This window comes from Saimiri boliviensis, chromosome 16 (genome assembly GCF_048565385.1).
Source record: "Saimiri boliviensis isolate mSaiBol1 chromosome 16, mSaiBol1.pri, whole genome shotgun sequence".
Taxonomy (NCBI): domain Eukaryota; kingdom Metazoa; phylum Chordata; class Mammalia; order Primates; family Cebidae; genus Saimiri; species Saimiri boliviensis.
Window position 1 is genome coordinate 67,512,904 of NC_133464.1, and position 14,981 is coordinate 67,527,884.

The 14,981-nt window shown below is 39.1% G+C and overlaps 1 protein-coding gene and 1 pseudogene across 3 annotated transcripts in view; one reads left to right on the forward strand and one right to left on the reverse strand.

Moving 5' to 3' along the window:
• Positions 1-14,981, reverse strand: part of DGKH (diacylglycerol kinase eta) — a 190,492-nt gene that overhangs the window by 110,039 nt on the left and 65,472 nt on the right. The gene's annotated exons all lie outside the window — the stretch shown is intronic.
• The window catches only part of LOC141581687 (mitogen-activated protein kinase 6-like), a 38,901-nt pseudogene continuing 36,992 nt past the window's right edge, over positions 13,073-14,981 (forward strand).

Here is a 14,981-nt window from a genome sequence, read left to right on the forward strand (position 1 = left end):
TCTGAGTCAGTACCGAAGAGCCAATTTAGGGTCAGACAGACAGATTTCAAGCCAGGCTCCAGCACACAATAACAGTATCAACCTGGACAAGTTACTCCAACTCTACGCCTCAGTTTTCTCTCCTAAAAATTGGAAATAATAATACCAACTTCACAAGCTTGTTGTGTCTAACTTAATTATAAGATAATGCCTGTAGAGCACTTCGCACATTGTCTGGCTTGGAGAAAACATTCAATAAATGGCAGAAAGTGTTATTATTATGACATCATTATGCTATTAAGTCCAGAGAGTATTTGCCAGGCATCAAATTATAAGAGCTTCTTGGAAGAAGTAAATAAGTGTTTGCAGCCACTGTCAGGACAAATAACAGCTGGAGTAGAAGGACTGTATCAAGAGAGGAGGTTATAGGAGACAAGAGTCAGAATATGCTGGACACAACAGGGAGTGTGCTTTTTCTTCTAAGTGCAAAAAGCTAGTGAAATGTTTAAGGCAAGAAAGTGACAATGGGGAAACGGGTGAGAAAGGAGGTGGTGATACGAATGGCAGCCACGGTGGAAAAGCACTGCCCACGACTCGGGTAGGGTCTAGCGGCACATCTAAACCAATTATAGCTGCTGGAGTCCACACAGAAGCAATGGTGAGAGAGGCCTCCTGAGAGGAAGCAGGGAGAAATGCCAGGTGTCAGGAGAAAATCTTGCCCTTAATAAGCTTCATGTGGCAGCAGCTATAAGTGCTGCTGGAGTGAAATTCCAGGCCCCATTAAGCACAAACTCTTAAAAAAACTAAGATCTAATGCCAGCATTCTAAGGCCTCCCTCCCCTTCCTTTTTTTTTTTTTTAATTGGGACTCATTTTTATAGCATAAACCACCATTTCAATGTCCTACCACATGGTACTAGCTTCACATACAGGGGTGGAATAGGTTATCTTCTATCATCTCTCCCATCACCAGAGCCCAGGACCCACGTAAACACAGGGCAAACCCTATCACCAAATACACTGTTACCACCACTCTCTGTAGCAGGAAGTAAAAGGTCCCCAAGTCCCATCCCAAAGCCTATTTATTTTGGCAATATTTCATAACATGGAATCCCAATACAGAAAGGAAGTAACATGTACCAACAATTTCACACTGACTTGTATTCTATAACTACCTTTTATTCCATACATTACACTAATGTTTTGCTTATAATAAAAATTAAAACATATTCATAACCAAGGTATTAAAAAAGAGGAAAAACAAATAATGACAGAAATTTCTAAATAAGTCAAATTAATACAATTTAAATCAATTGAGGCTGAGAGTGTTAGAGTAAGTGCATATCAGTATTAACTGCATGTCAAAATTATCAGAAATATTCAGATCTATTAGGTAAAATTTATACCAGAAAGAGTAAAAATCCATATTTATCATCCAATTATTTGGTATATTTTAAATGGTCATATATCTTCAGAATTTACCCCTGGGAAAAAAATCTATGTTATCACCAATTAAGTCAGAAATACAAACCGAAGGAAGCAATAGTACAGGGGAAAAAATGGACAGCTTTATTATTAAGGTCATATTAGAAACTGCACATACCTAAAGTGTACAATTTGATATGTTCTGACATACAAACATGGCCAGGAAACCACTACCATAATCAAGACACTGAACATATTCGCCACACTCAGAACTCTCCTTTATCCCTTATAAACTACCTGTCCCCAGGCAACCACTGGTCTGCTGCCAACAGTTGCTTCATATCCTCAACAACATTCGGTCAGTCACTTTCATCTTAGGCATTCTAATAGGTATACTATCTCACTGTGGTTTTAATGTGCATTTCTCTAATGGCTAATGATTTTGAGCATTTTCCATTTTCCTGTGCTTATTTTTTCATTTGTACATCTTCACTGGTGAACTGACTGTTCGAATCTTTAGTCCATTTTTGAAATTGGGCTGTTTTCCTATTTTTGCATCTTAAATGTCCTTTATATATTCTATATACAAGATATATATCTAACATGTGATTTGCAAATATTTTTTCCCAGTCTGTGACTTGTTTTTTCCAATGTATTAATAGCATCTTTTGAAGATCAGAGGATCCTGAATTTGATAAAGTCCTATTTATCAATTTTTTTCTTTTATGAGTCACATCAAATCTAAAAAACTTTGTCAATAACCAATATATATTATAAAAGTCACAAAGATTATTTTCTATGGAAAAACATTATTTGTACATGTATGACTATTAATCTCAACACAGAATCTAGTCATTCTAATTTTTAGTTGCTTTGCTACTAATTTCTTGTCTACGTTGCTTTTTATTTTTTAGAAAATATGAACAGGTATAATTATCTTAAATACTGGTTTGTAGCAATTACTTTGTAGATAGAGACTATTAGAGGAACATCATAAAATGTATAACTTTTTGAAATTTATGATACGCAAAGAGGCACCTTCATATTTGAGGAATTAGTGACTTACAGACCACAGTTCTCTATGCTGACTTTTTGATAGCAAACGGCGAATGTACAAGCCAATCCAAATCTCTGTCCTTTGTAAAGTTACTCACATCTTTTTATGAGGCTAAAAATTATTGTGGTCTTGGATCATACACATTTTTTAGTCAAATCACAGAACGTCTTATAAAATTATTTGGCTAAAGTAATTATAATTCTTAGTGTAAATTCATGTTTAACTCTGAAACATGAATTTGTTATATTCTCTGAAGACAAAATTTCCCCCTATTTACCTATATAGGTGGAGCATATCTTCTTGATCCATGTTTCAAAATATGTGCATACATCATATGCAATGACATGATATGCTAACAGCCTAATCTAAAAAGCTTTCCCAGGACCTGTAGAAAACATTAAGAATTATCAAGAAAGACTGACACTGTCTGTTCTAATTTGATGTCCCCTCTGAAACTTATGTTGACAATCCTCAATGTGGCAATAGTAAGACCTAGAGCAGGCGTCCCCAAACTACAGCCTGCGGGCCGCATGCGGCCCCCTGAGGCCGTTTATCTGGCCCCCCGCGGCACTTCAGGAAGGGGCACCTCTTTCATTGGTGGTCAGCGAGAGGAGCACAGTATGTGGCGGCCCTCCAACAGTCTGAGGAACAGTGAACTGGCCCCCTATGTAAAAAGTTTGGGGATGCCTGACCTAGAGCCTTCAAGCTATTGGATCCTGAGTGCGCTGCCTGCATGAATGGATTAATCCATACATAGATTAATGGTTAACGGATCAATGGGCTAACATGAGAGTAGAACTGATGGCTTTATAAGAGGAGGAAGAAAGATCTGAGCTATCATATTAGTATGCTCAACCCCCCCGCCCCTTGCCATGTGATACTCTGTGTGAGAGTCCCCGCCAGGAAGAAGGCTCTCACCAGATGCCCAGCTATACCCTTGGACCTCCCAGTCTCCAGAACTGGAAGAAAAGTGTATTTTCCTTATAAATCACCCATCCTCAGGTGTTCTAAGCAGCAAAAAATGAGTTAAGAGACTGCCACTCTTTATGTAGCATGAGATGCTAAATCTTGTGGTGATGTCATGAAGCACTCACGCCCTCTCATTCCACTTTTTCTCACTGCCTTCTTCCACCTTGCGCTTCTCCCTTTGGTCAATAACCAATATATATTATAAAAGTTCCACTGGAAAATATGTAGTCTAGCTGCAAAGAATTATCACGTCCCTCATCAAGGGTAGTGGGGAGAAATTTTCATGCCACACCTCAGAAAGAAAAGTCTGATTTATGAGTATTTCAAATACAAATGGCCACTAGTAATGAGAAGGTCCTTATTCTGGCTAACTGTGTAAAGAATTCTTGAGGGAGAGACTCCATGGCAGAGGTGAGTGTACTCTTCATTCATCACACAGACAGTAACCACTAATGAGGCTCCAAGTGAAGGACTCTCTGTGTCCCAGGAACCTGGGTTCCAAGTTAGAACTAGGAGTACATCTTTCCATAGAAACCATGTCATAAATTTGCCTTAATGCTTAAGTCCCCATGCTATTCTCTCATGTGTCTGAATCCCAAGGATACCAGTTGCCTAATACTTCTATGGGCATAGTGGTGAGAAGGAATGAATCCTGACACGGCTGCAGAAAAATGAACAGGAAAGTCACTGCTAAATTAGGAGGGCAATCTCATTTAAGGGTAGGTTATACCTGCCTTTTGCCCTAGCCTAGATTATAAACTACTTGGAGTCCAGGAGTCTATCTCATTTGTCTTTATACCACCATTGTTAAGATTCTATAATATTTGTATAAGTACAGATGCTCCTCAAGTTACAATGAACATACCAATAAACTCATCATAAGTTGAAAATATTGTAAGTCAAAAATGCATTTAATATTTCAGCCTACTGAACATCACAGCTTAGCCCAGTCTACCTTAAACATGTTCAGAACACTTACGTTAGCCTACAGGTGGGCAAAATCATCTAATACAAAGCCTATTTTCTAATACAGTATTAAATATCACATGTAATTGAATACTGTACTGAAAGTGAAAACAGAATGGTTGTATGAGTACTCAAAGTATTGTTTGTACTGAATTCATATTGCTGTCATATCATCATATAATTCAAAAATCATTAAGTTGAACCACTGTAAGTCAGGGAATGTCCAGTGCACATGTGTGTCTCTGTGTGCGTGTGTGTAATATATATTATTACTTTCATAGAAAACTGTGGTCTAAGTTCCAACAACCAGTTCATAAACAAACTACTTCTGGAAAAAATCTAGTTGTGAGTTGGGGTATGTACGTAAAAAGGAAAAATGGGCAGAGTAACCTCTGTGATAGTGGTTCATAACTTTGGTTGGATCAAGATACCTTTTCAGAATCTGTTGAAGTTGTGAATGCTATCTCTCCAGAAATATGCATGCATGCACGCGCGCACACACACACACACACACACACGCAATGAAAATTACGTACAATTTTAGGGTGTTCACGAACTTTCGATATCCACCATAACTAAAAATGATGGCCTCCATAAAACAATAAATTGAATTAGTTTTTTGGTTGTTGTTTTTAAATAATTGTATTAGTTTTTGTTATTGTTTTTTAAATAAATCAGTCCTTAATATGGTTATAAGTAACAAACATTAATTCTTGTAAACTTTCTCTTCAGTTAGCTGAATGGTCTCCTATATCATTTGAAACAGCATAATTTGATATTACTTGAGGTTAGAGAGCAATAACTGAAAAGTTTTGAGTTTCAATTTTCTGTTGCAATTTCAGCAGTAGTTAATAATCGTATAACCAAACATATTCTAAAATGTACAGGCATTTTCTAATTTGAAAGTTTGAAATATAATTACTTATGCAATTTGAAAATTTTATTTTTGAAGAAATGCTACAAGGTTGTTCTTCCCAAGTTCATTAAACATTATTTTATAAAAATGATAAGCTTATCCTAAGAAAAATTACTTTGAACTCAAATATTCATTCCTTCAACACACAAAAGAATATATTTTTCTTTCCGTGTTTTCAGTCCTAGTTTATTTTCAAACCAAGATTGAGATGTGGAACCTTCAGGTAACACATTGTTTTCACTTCAGACTAGGAAAGCTCAATTAGCACCCGCACCTCAATAACCTGAAATAACCGAGCAGCAGTGCAGAGTGTTGAATGTCCTATTCAGTTTCATGGTTCAACACTTCATGATGTATGCACTTGTGACATAAAACGACACAAACATAGAAAGAGGTCAAAAGATAAGATGGGAAAAAATATAACCACAGTGGAAAGTATCAAAGGTTGTATTATCAGTACTTTTAGAGAGTTATTCTTCAAAAAAAGAATATTGATGAATATTAATTCAGCATTTATGATTAAAAAGAGAATGTGTCAAAAAATAAGAGGTATAAAAATCAAGACTTAATAGTATGTTAAATAATCATTAACCTGATCAGAAAGGAATATGGCATATTGATTTAAAAATAAAAAGATTACATTGCACAACGATGTGAATATACTTAAAGCTACTGAAATACACATTTGTAAATGATTAATGATACATGTTTAATATCATTAAACATGAATTACACACTTATGTTTAATGATATTAAAACATAAATGTGTAAATTTTATGTTACACATTTTTTACCATAATACAAGTAATTTTTTTAGGAAGGATATTATGACACTTAAATATCCAAGAAAGTCCTTGGGATAAGGGCTAAAAACCTTTAAGAGGGTAATGTAGCTTCTAGTCTAACAAAGTGAGAGGAGGAGAAAGAAACTACATTAAATGCCACGGAAGCACCATCTCACTGTGTTCAGAACTGAAGACCTACGGCCTTGCACCGACCGCAGGACTGCTTTTTGGACCAGACTGCAGATGATCAGTAAGATCCTGGGAAGCCACCTTGGCTAAGAGGAACATCTCTGAGCTTTGTCACGTGGCACCATGCTAGTCTATTGTTACTCTAGATCCACTCCTCTTCCTTCAGACACTTGCTCAGATTCATTCACATACAAATTCTTTCTTTTCCTGAAAATGCCTAACATATGCAGCCCAGTCATGCCCATTCAATACAGTCCTATTTCAAGATGCTTTGAGGAGAAATACGGGAAGCCTGTTGTCACTGCCAAGGGGAATTAGGGAGAGTAATGCAGCATATGTGTCACCCAAGGTAGGCAGCCCATAATTCTCAAACACAAACACAGAACATTAAAGTGCTATAAAAATATATCTTGGCCAAAGAATAAATCATTTGGAAATTCACATGGCAGAAGTGGGTGTATTGGGATTTTTGTAAAATTCTGTTTGGTCTATTTATGTTCTAAAAGTACTGTTTTAAGAAAATGTAAATAACCTACTTCATTCTCCCATGGTTACGCGGGTAATTTTCTAAAATGAAAATCTAATTAAGTTATGCCACTGCTTCAAGCCCTTCATTCATTTTCTTTTGCCCACTACATAAAGTCCAAGCTCCTACATGTCCCATAGAAGGCCCCTACACAGCCCTCTAACCGCATGGCCTGCCCTCCCAGGCTCCTTCCTCTGCCCTGCATATCCTCTGCTCCACGTGTCTGTCTTGAAATCTATCCATCTTAACACTCATCCGGCACCACTGGCCCTGGGAAGGTTTCCTTGATTCCCTAGGAAGAAGCCACCACGCCCACCTTTGCCTCTCTAATATGTCCATCCTGTCTGTGTGGCAGCACTGATGGCACTGAATGGCATCCATCCACATGTTTAAGGTCCCACCAGGTCATGGCCTTTAGGAGAGCAAAGACTGCATCCTACTCATTTTTGTAACATCACCATCTATGGTGTTAGCTAACACATCATAGGGCCTCCATAAATAAATGTTGGCCGAGTAGACCTGAACAACTTTCAGTGACAGTATAAAATGGCATGTAAAGTAACTGTGTATTTTAAAACAAAGGAAAAAATTAGAAAACGGGAAAGCCCTGGGCCCCTGATTGAGGGGAAATGGTATCAATGATTAAATAAGAAACACAGTCTGGAAATGCTTTTATGGTTTCCAGGGTTCAGCAGATTTGAGGCTGTTTCTTTTCATGTGTATGAAAATGGACAGTCCTCAAAGGCATACGTGCAGAGGGGCAAAAAATGTCTGTTTATCCTGATTTTTTATGAGAACACTGTTCATTTAGAGATGTTCCTTATAAAAGTCATTTCAAAGCAAATAATGTTTTTTTCTGTACAATTACTACATTCTTCAAATCTTGCATAAGCATGGATTAATCTCCTGCGCTGTGTGAGGCTGTGGTGTATAAAGATATATAAGACATAGCCCATGCCTTCACCAATTTACAAATCTCTCTATGTTATACAAACAGTTAATTTGAAATTCTTGAAGAAAAAAGAGAAAAGGAAAAAATTTCCTTCCTCTAAGAGATGTGATTAAAAAGATTTGGCTGGGAGGCAGTTATTCACATGAAAGTGAATCCTCAAAATAAACTTCTGTTTATGTACAGCTAGACAAACACTTCTTGTAAGAGAACAAGCATAACCAAAAAATGATTAATTTCTAACAGCTCTAGCAAATATAATCACATAATCAAAGTGTGGTTAAGAAAAGAGCACGTGGTTCCAAATATTTCAAAATAATGAGCATACCAAGGGAAGAAACAAAGATTCATTTTTTAAAAATTATGCTATTATGTTCGATATTAATGTTCAACCAAAATAATAAAGTTAGTAACAAATGTAAGAAATAGTTATAGTTAAGAATCTGTTAAAAGCAAGTATATTTTAAGTTTTGTTTTGTTACACGAATTGTAGGATAAGGCATAAATTCCCCCCTCCTACCAAAAAGGGCTTAGAAGCATTTATATTAACTGCCATTTAGTCATATAATCCGGCAGTTAATGGTTTAGTACTATCTGACTGTAAGGTCCTTTAGGCCAGGCATCCCCAAACTACAGCCCGTGGGGCGCATGCGGCCCCCTGAGGCCATTTATCCGCCCCCCACCCCCACCGCCGCACTTCAGGAAGGGGCACCTCTTTCATTGGTGGTCAGTGAGAGGAGCACAGTATGTGGCGGTCCTCCAATAGTCTGAGGGACAGTGAACTGGCCCCCTGTGTAAAAAGTCTGGGGACGCCTGCTTTAGGCTGACTAATGGCACCATTGACACTATGGCAACCCCCCCCCATGACCCGCACGTCCACCTCTGGAGGGCCTTCTGGAATTAGAAAACCTGAAGTAGCTGGAAGATCATGAAAAACGGAAGGACAGTCACCCCCTGCAGCACCTAACTGACCTGAGACATTCTTCTACTATTTCTCATTCTGGCCTCAACTGACAAGGGCACTTGGTCAACCTCATGTCCTTCACACCCTACGACCCCCTCCCAGCTTGCAAAAAAAAAAAAAAAAAAAAAAAAAATGCCCTAAACTGTAACTGCTGTAACTTTCCACTGCCTTCCCCCAAACCTGTAAAATCAACTCCTCTCCCACCGCCCTTCACTGACTCTCTTTTTGGACTCAGCCCACTGGCACCCTGGTCAATGAACAGCCTTGTGGCTCACACAAAGCCTGTTTGCGGGGAGGGGAGTCTCTTCATTCAGAGCATGCATTTTAACACGGATGCTCATGAAAAACCAGTAAAGCCATATAGATTCCATCTGGAATCCAATAACCTAGTTTAAAAAAATTAAAAGCAAAACAATCAATAAACTTGACTTTGAAAAATCATGTTCAAAAAATAAAAGCATTACAAGTTGAATAAATTCTTATCTAGCTGGCTTTCTGAGACTGTTTTTAGACCGATGTCTTAAAGCTGCGGAATTGCTCATTTCATGCCCTTTGCTTAAAGAAAATAAAAGTAATTTCTCTTTTAAATTATATACACACATGGGTGCTCTTGGATTTCACCTAAAATTTCAGAAACACTTCTGTGTCACAAGTTGAAGCTGCTTAGATGGAAAACCACTTTAATGCCCCAAGGAGAATGTAAGTTTAAACACAGCCCTTGGATGAGCCTTTTGTAGAGCTAAGAATCCTTGAAAACTCAGGCACTCTCTGGTTTATCCAGCTGGTATACATTTTCATATGTGATGCTGGCTTTTAGTGGAGCATTAGACAGGTATGTAAAGTGCAAAGGTCAGTGATGATGCATGTCTTTTACAGATGCCTTCAAGAATTCCAGAAGCACCTCTAGCTTCTACCAGTCATGTTCCAGTACGACCTGCACGTCTCTTCTAGGGAATGGAATTTGGTGTAATGGGAGAGGTGGATCGGGAGATTTCAATACTCCACATTTTATTTCTATCACTTCTTTCCTATCTCTTCTAACTTCTGTCTAGTCTGTCCTCTCAAACAAAGAATTTTTCTTTGTCCTATGTATTTCCTTATTTGTCATATAAACTCCAGGAAAGCTGTGTTGGCTTTCTTGGGTGTCTGTACAAAATCTGTGCCATCATGAACCTATCTGACCATCTTTAATGGTCAAACTAAGCCTCTACGGTTAAGACTTTCACTTCTGAAATGGAGGTAACACCTGCATATCACTATGTGCTATGATGACATGTGAGGCAATGGATACAAAAGAATATATAATTCTTTAAAACATGACATGTCGAGATATCATCATCGTCATAATCCTCATCCTAAGCATTATTTATTACAGAAAAGTTTTTGTTCCTTAAATCCATCCCTTTCCACCCCTCTTATTATTGCTTTACTTCAGGCTCCTCTAATTCTCTTGAACTCAATGGTTTGCTAAGTGCTCTCCACGCTCTCAATTTTTCCTGCCACTAGTCCATTCTTCCCACTGTGGACAAAATTATCTCTGAATTAAAAATTTGATCCTGCCAACTGCTGGTTCAATATGTTCTAAGTGTGCCCATCGCCCACATCATTCCAGAACTCTTAGCTGGGCATACAAGACTCTTTTGTCCACAAGTGCCCCAACTTCCTTAGCCCCATCTTCAGCAATCCCCCTAAGCTCCCCTAACAGTAAAGTAAAAGAGAAGTACTTAGTAATCCCCAAATACACCAGGCTTCCCTGTGTCCAAGCTTTTTTACCAGCTCTTCCTTCTGCTCAGTATCATCCTCCACTGCTTCTTCTAAACCTCCCACCCCATCCCATCCCCCTTCACAGCTCAGGACACTATCACATACCCACAGCTCTATGCTCAGGCATTATTTATAGCATTAACCACACTGTATAGGGATTTTTTTTTTTTTTAATGTACGGGTCTCTCCTAGAAGACTGAGTTTCTCAGTAACCAAAACTATATCTCCTTTGTTTTTCCATCTCACATATAGCCAACTGTTAGCCATGTAGAAAATGATGAATACATGTTAACTAATTCGTTGAGGAATCAGGAAACAAAAAGTAAGAAATTAAAGGATTAAAACTTTTTTCTTTGATCACAACTGGAGGAATTCAGTGGAAAAAGACAATTTAATTTTTCTTTCCAGCAAGTCAAATATACTGGCAGGAAGCCTAAAAAAAAAAAAAAAAAACAACAGACCTGACTCCTGAAAAACAGCCCCTCAGGTTGGGTTCCACTTCTGCTTCCACCATTTACTAGCTCTATGACTTCAAGTAAGTAATAGTATCTATGAACCTAAGTTTCCCCATCGGTTAATAAAGAAACATCACTTGCCCTGTATTCCTCAGAGTTGTCAGGAAGAAATAAAATAATGGGTAAATATCTCCTGTAAACTCCCAAATGCTATGAAGTATCAGAAGTAAGGTACAATTTGAGTAGGTCATGCTTTGAAGAAAAGGTGTTTTTAGAGGGATGGATACATGGTTCATAAAGAGATAACAATCCTGGACAAGGACCCAATGCTTCTATTTGGATAAATTATTGTACAAAACCCGAATTTAACCACATGAAGAAAAATGTCTAAAGGTTTCCAAACCTTAAGCATAAAAGCAAAAATCAATCATGAAATTATATTTAATATAATAATGGAGCATGGTATGTAACATGCTATGTAATATTATTTTACTTCTTAGAACACCAATTTTATCTTGTTTACCAGTGAAAATTAGAAAATGACTAGAATTGCTGCTGAATAACTCCACTTGGATGCCACTGGCTCTTCAAAATCCAGTAAGCCCCAAACTAATATGTCTGTCTCCCCAACTAGCCTGTGTGCTCAGTGAGAGCAGAGGCCACATCCCCCGCAGTCAGTGCTTACCAGAGTTTCTGGCACAGATAATAGCTCTTAGTAATGATGTACTAAACAAATGAATGAATGAACACTGACATTCAGATAAAGTAGCTGAGATGGCTTTTGAGGGAACCCTGAACAGAAGGCTATCTTCAGGAGCTCTTCAGGCAGACCCTTGGCAGGAACCAGCAGTGTTCTGAGAACTCCAGCCAGCGGTGCCTGCTTGGTGGTGGGTCATCTCCTTCTCACCTGCAAATGTCCCTGTGGTGTAAATACAAGCACTTAGACGTTGAAATTCTGGGCCTTTTTCCCCCAAAATTAAAAGCCATTCCACTTTTATCCACTACCGTTTCATTGTTATTTGAGGAGGCCATCTATCTTGTCCACATTAATTTTATCTTCGAGGAGGGAATGGGTCTACAGAAGAGATATACCCACAAAGTGTGTAAATCAACTACTATATGTAGATGGTGAAATTAAAAGATATTGGATTTTCTGTCCTTCCATATTTTATCCACCAGTTAAACTTAATATAATTTAGCTTGAAAGGTGGCCACACAAACCACACAGACCCACGTCTTACCCCACCCTAAAGTCTATCTTCACCACAGCTTTGCCTTTTAACATATGGCGGCTCCTATCATTAACATTGCTATTTCCTTTTAATATTTTAATAGTAAACATTTTTAATATTAAACTATGTAATATTTTTCCTTTTTCCTTCTAAATATTTTTGCGTGATTATAAAATAAGAACTATTTTTCCCCACAGCCATGCCAGAACTCGTATCTGAGCGATGACTGCTCCTCCTCTCGTGGGTCTGGAGGGGAAGTCATTTGATCTCCCTCCGATTCAGGCTGCCAACCTCCTTCACTGGCCTCCTGTGAAATCGCTTCAAGCCTGGCTTCCCTATCAGCCTCCAAACTTTCCCATCAGCGCCTTTTCACTCCAGACCCGTTTGGCTTTGTGCCTGGTATCCTCCTTTCCCCTTGTGAATTTTGTCCCACTATGAATTTCCTACTTTCTTAAAAGTAAATGTAAGCCTCTGTCTTTAAATAAGGCTGCACACATGACAGTAAGCTCTATTAAATAAGGCAGTTGCTCTCCAGTCTGGCTGATCATTACATGGAGACCTTGATAAACATTAATGCACCTTGATTCAACTGGTTTAGAGTAGGGCATAGGAACCCACACATACTAAAATCTCTCTTGGTGACTGAAATTATCAGGTTGAAAAGACACTCTTGTACATATAATAATTTGCATAAACCCTTTTAAAAGGTATAATTCTGCATTTTTGTTCCTTTTCTCTTGCACTTTTAACTGGTATCGTTCAGTGTAACCACTTACTCTTATTTGGTTCTGTGCATTTTAAAAATTTGGTGTCAAAATCTTCCCAAAACACATTTGAGGAAGCTCTGCCCCCACCCAGCAGTCGGGGGAGAAGCTAATTTAGGTTTAATGACCGGGCATGCTCACTGTAGCGCTCCCTTCTTCAGGGCTGGCCACCCACCAGAAACCAAGCTACGCTCAACTGTCATCCAAACGAAAGCCAGATCCAACTGCAGAAGAAGACTGGAATATGACCTCCAACGAGGGAATAAGAGCTACCATGGGTACCGGACCCCACCCTTTGTCCTGGGAAATTTCTGGAGGGGAGCAGAGAAGAATGGCCCCCGCTGCTATCCTCCCCGTTTTGTGACACGTCGCATCCCCGCACCGTCATGCTGACCTCTCCAGGAAAGCAAATGCGGTGGAAGAACTGCCACAGGAACAAGGGGAGCTTCGGAGAATGATGTCCTCGCTTACGGGCGAATGGTGATGAGGGATGTTTTGGGGACCCACATTTAATGACAACGCAATCAGATGATGAGGGTGATTAGTCACTTACAATATCACAAAACATTTCCCTTTTTATAAACTGCCACCAGAAGCAGCTGTCCTCAAGCCGTATGGTATGTCAGGAACACCTGAGCTTTTCCCAAATATGTGTGACCAGGCACTTTGAGCGGGCCATCCAGAACCTAGGCAGCTCAGCCTCCCCATTCCGGGATGCCTCTGAGGAGGAATTCTCCAGCTCTGTGAAACAGGTTCCAAAGCCACGCAGAGCCAGGCACTGTGGCTCACTCCTGTAGTTCAACCTACTGGGGAGGCCAAGGCCAGAGGATCATTTGAGCCCAGGACGTCAAGGCTGCGGTGAGCTATGATTATGTCACTGCACTCCAGCCTGGGCAACAGAAGGAGATTCTGTCTCAAAAAAAAAAAAAAAAAAAAAGCCACAAGGCTAAATGATATGCATTGACTATAATGACGCTTAACTTTACATAAAATCTTGACATGTAATATTCTAGAGGTTTGTACAATAGTCTTGTTTTTATTCTCGTAAAACATATATGACTATTGTTTTTGTTTTTAATTTTACGAGAAGTAACTGTTTACTTTTACATATAAAACACACACCACACACGTTCGGATTCTGGTTGTCCGAGACGTCCATGGGACAGAAAGCTGTAGTCCGGCCACAGTGCAGCGTGTGCTGGCAACATTCACTGTCTGTGCAGGGCATGCCAGCGCGAAGCCCAGGGAAGCACTCGCTCTCCAGTGGGTCTGCCTGCAGTGTTCCATCCTGCCATGCTCAACCAGGGAGAAAAATGGCTTTCCACCACAATTCCTCTGCCTTCTTCTCTGTCCAGAAAGGAAGAAATTCAACCTGCCAAAAGCCAGTGATTCTGTGGCCTGTGCAAACCTGAGAAGTGTTTAGCTCTGCCGCTTGAGACCTGATCAAGGGAACATATGCCCAAGGAATGTGAAGGAGCAAGCTTCCCCATGTCTAGTGAAGTATTCCAGTATCTCTGGATATATTCAAAATATCTTAATTATATTGTTTGAAATACTATAAACTCTAATATTTGGAACATTTACATTTAAATATAAATTAATGCATTCTAAAGCAAAATAATTAAGATTATCCAACATATATATATATATATATATATATATATATTTTTTTTTTTTTTTTTTTTTTTTTTTTGAGATGGAGTCTCACTCTGCTACCCAGGCGAGTGCAGTGGCACCCTCTCAGCTCACTGCAACCTCCACCTCCGGGTTCAAGCAATTCTCTTGCCTCGGCTTCCCAAGTAGCTGGGACTACAGGTGTGTGTCACCACACCCAGCTAGTTTTTGTATTTTTAGTAGAGACAGGGTTTCACCATGTTGGCCGAGGCTGGTCTTGAACTCCTGACTGCAAGAGATCTGCCCACCTCAGCCTCCCAAAGTACTAGCATTACAAGCATGAGCCACTGCACCCCGCCTATCCAAAATATTCTAATTACCCTCTGTATCAGTAAACCATCTAGTGATTGCTAATGTACTTTGTCCCT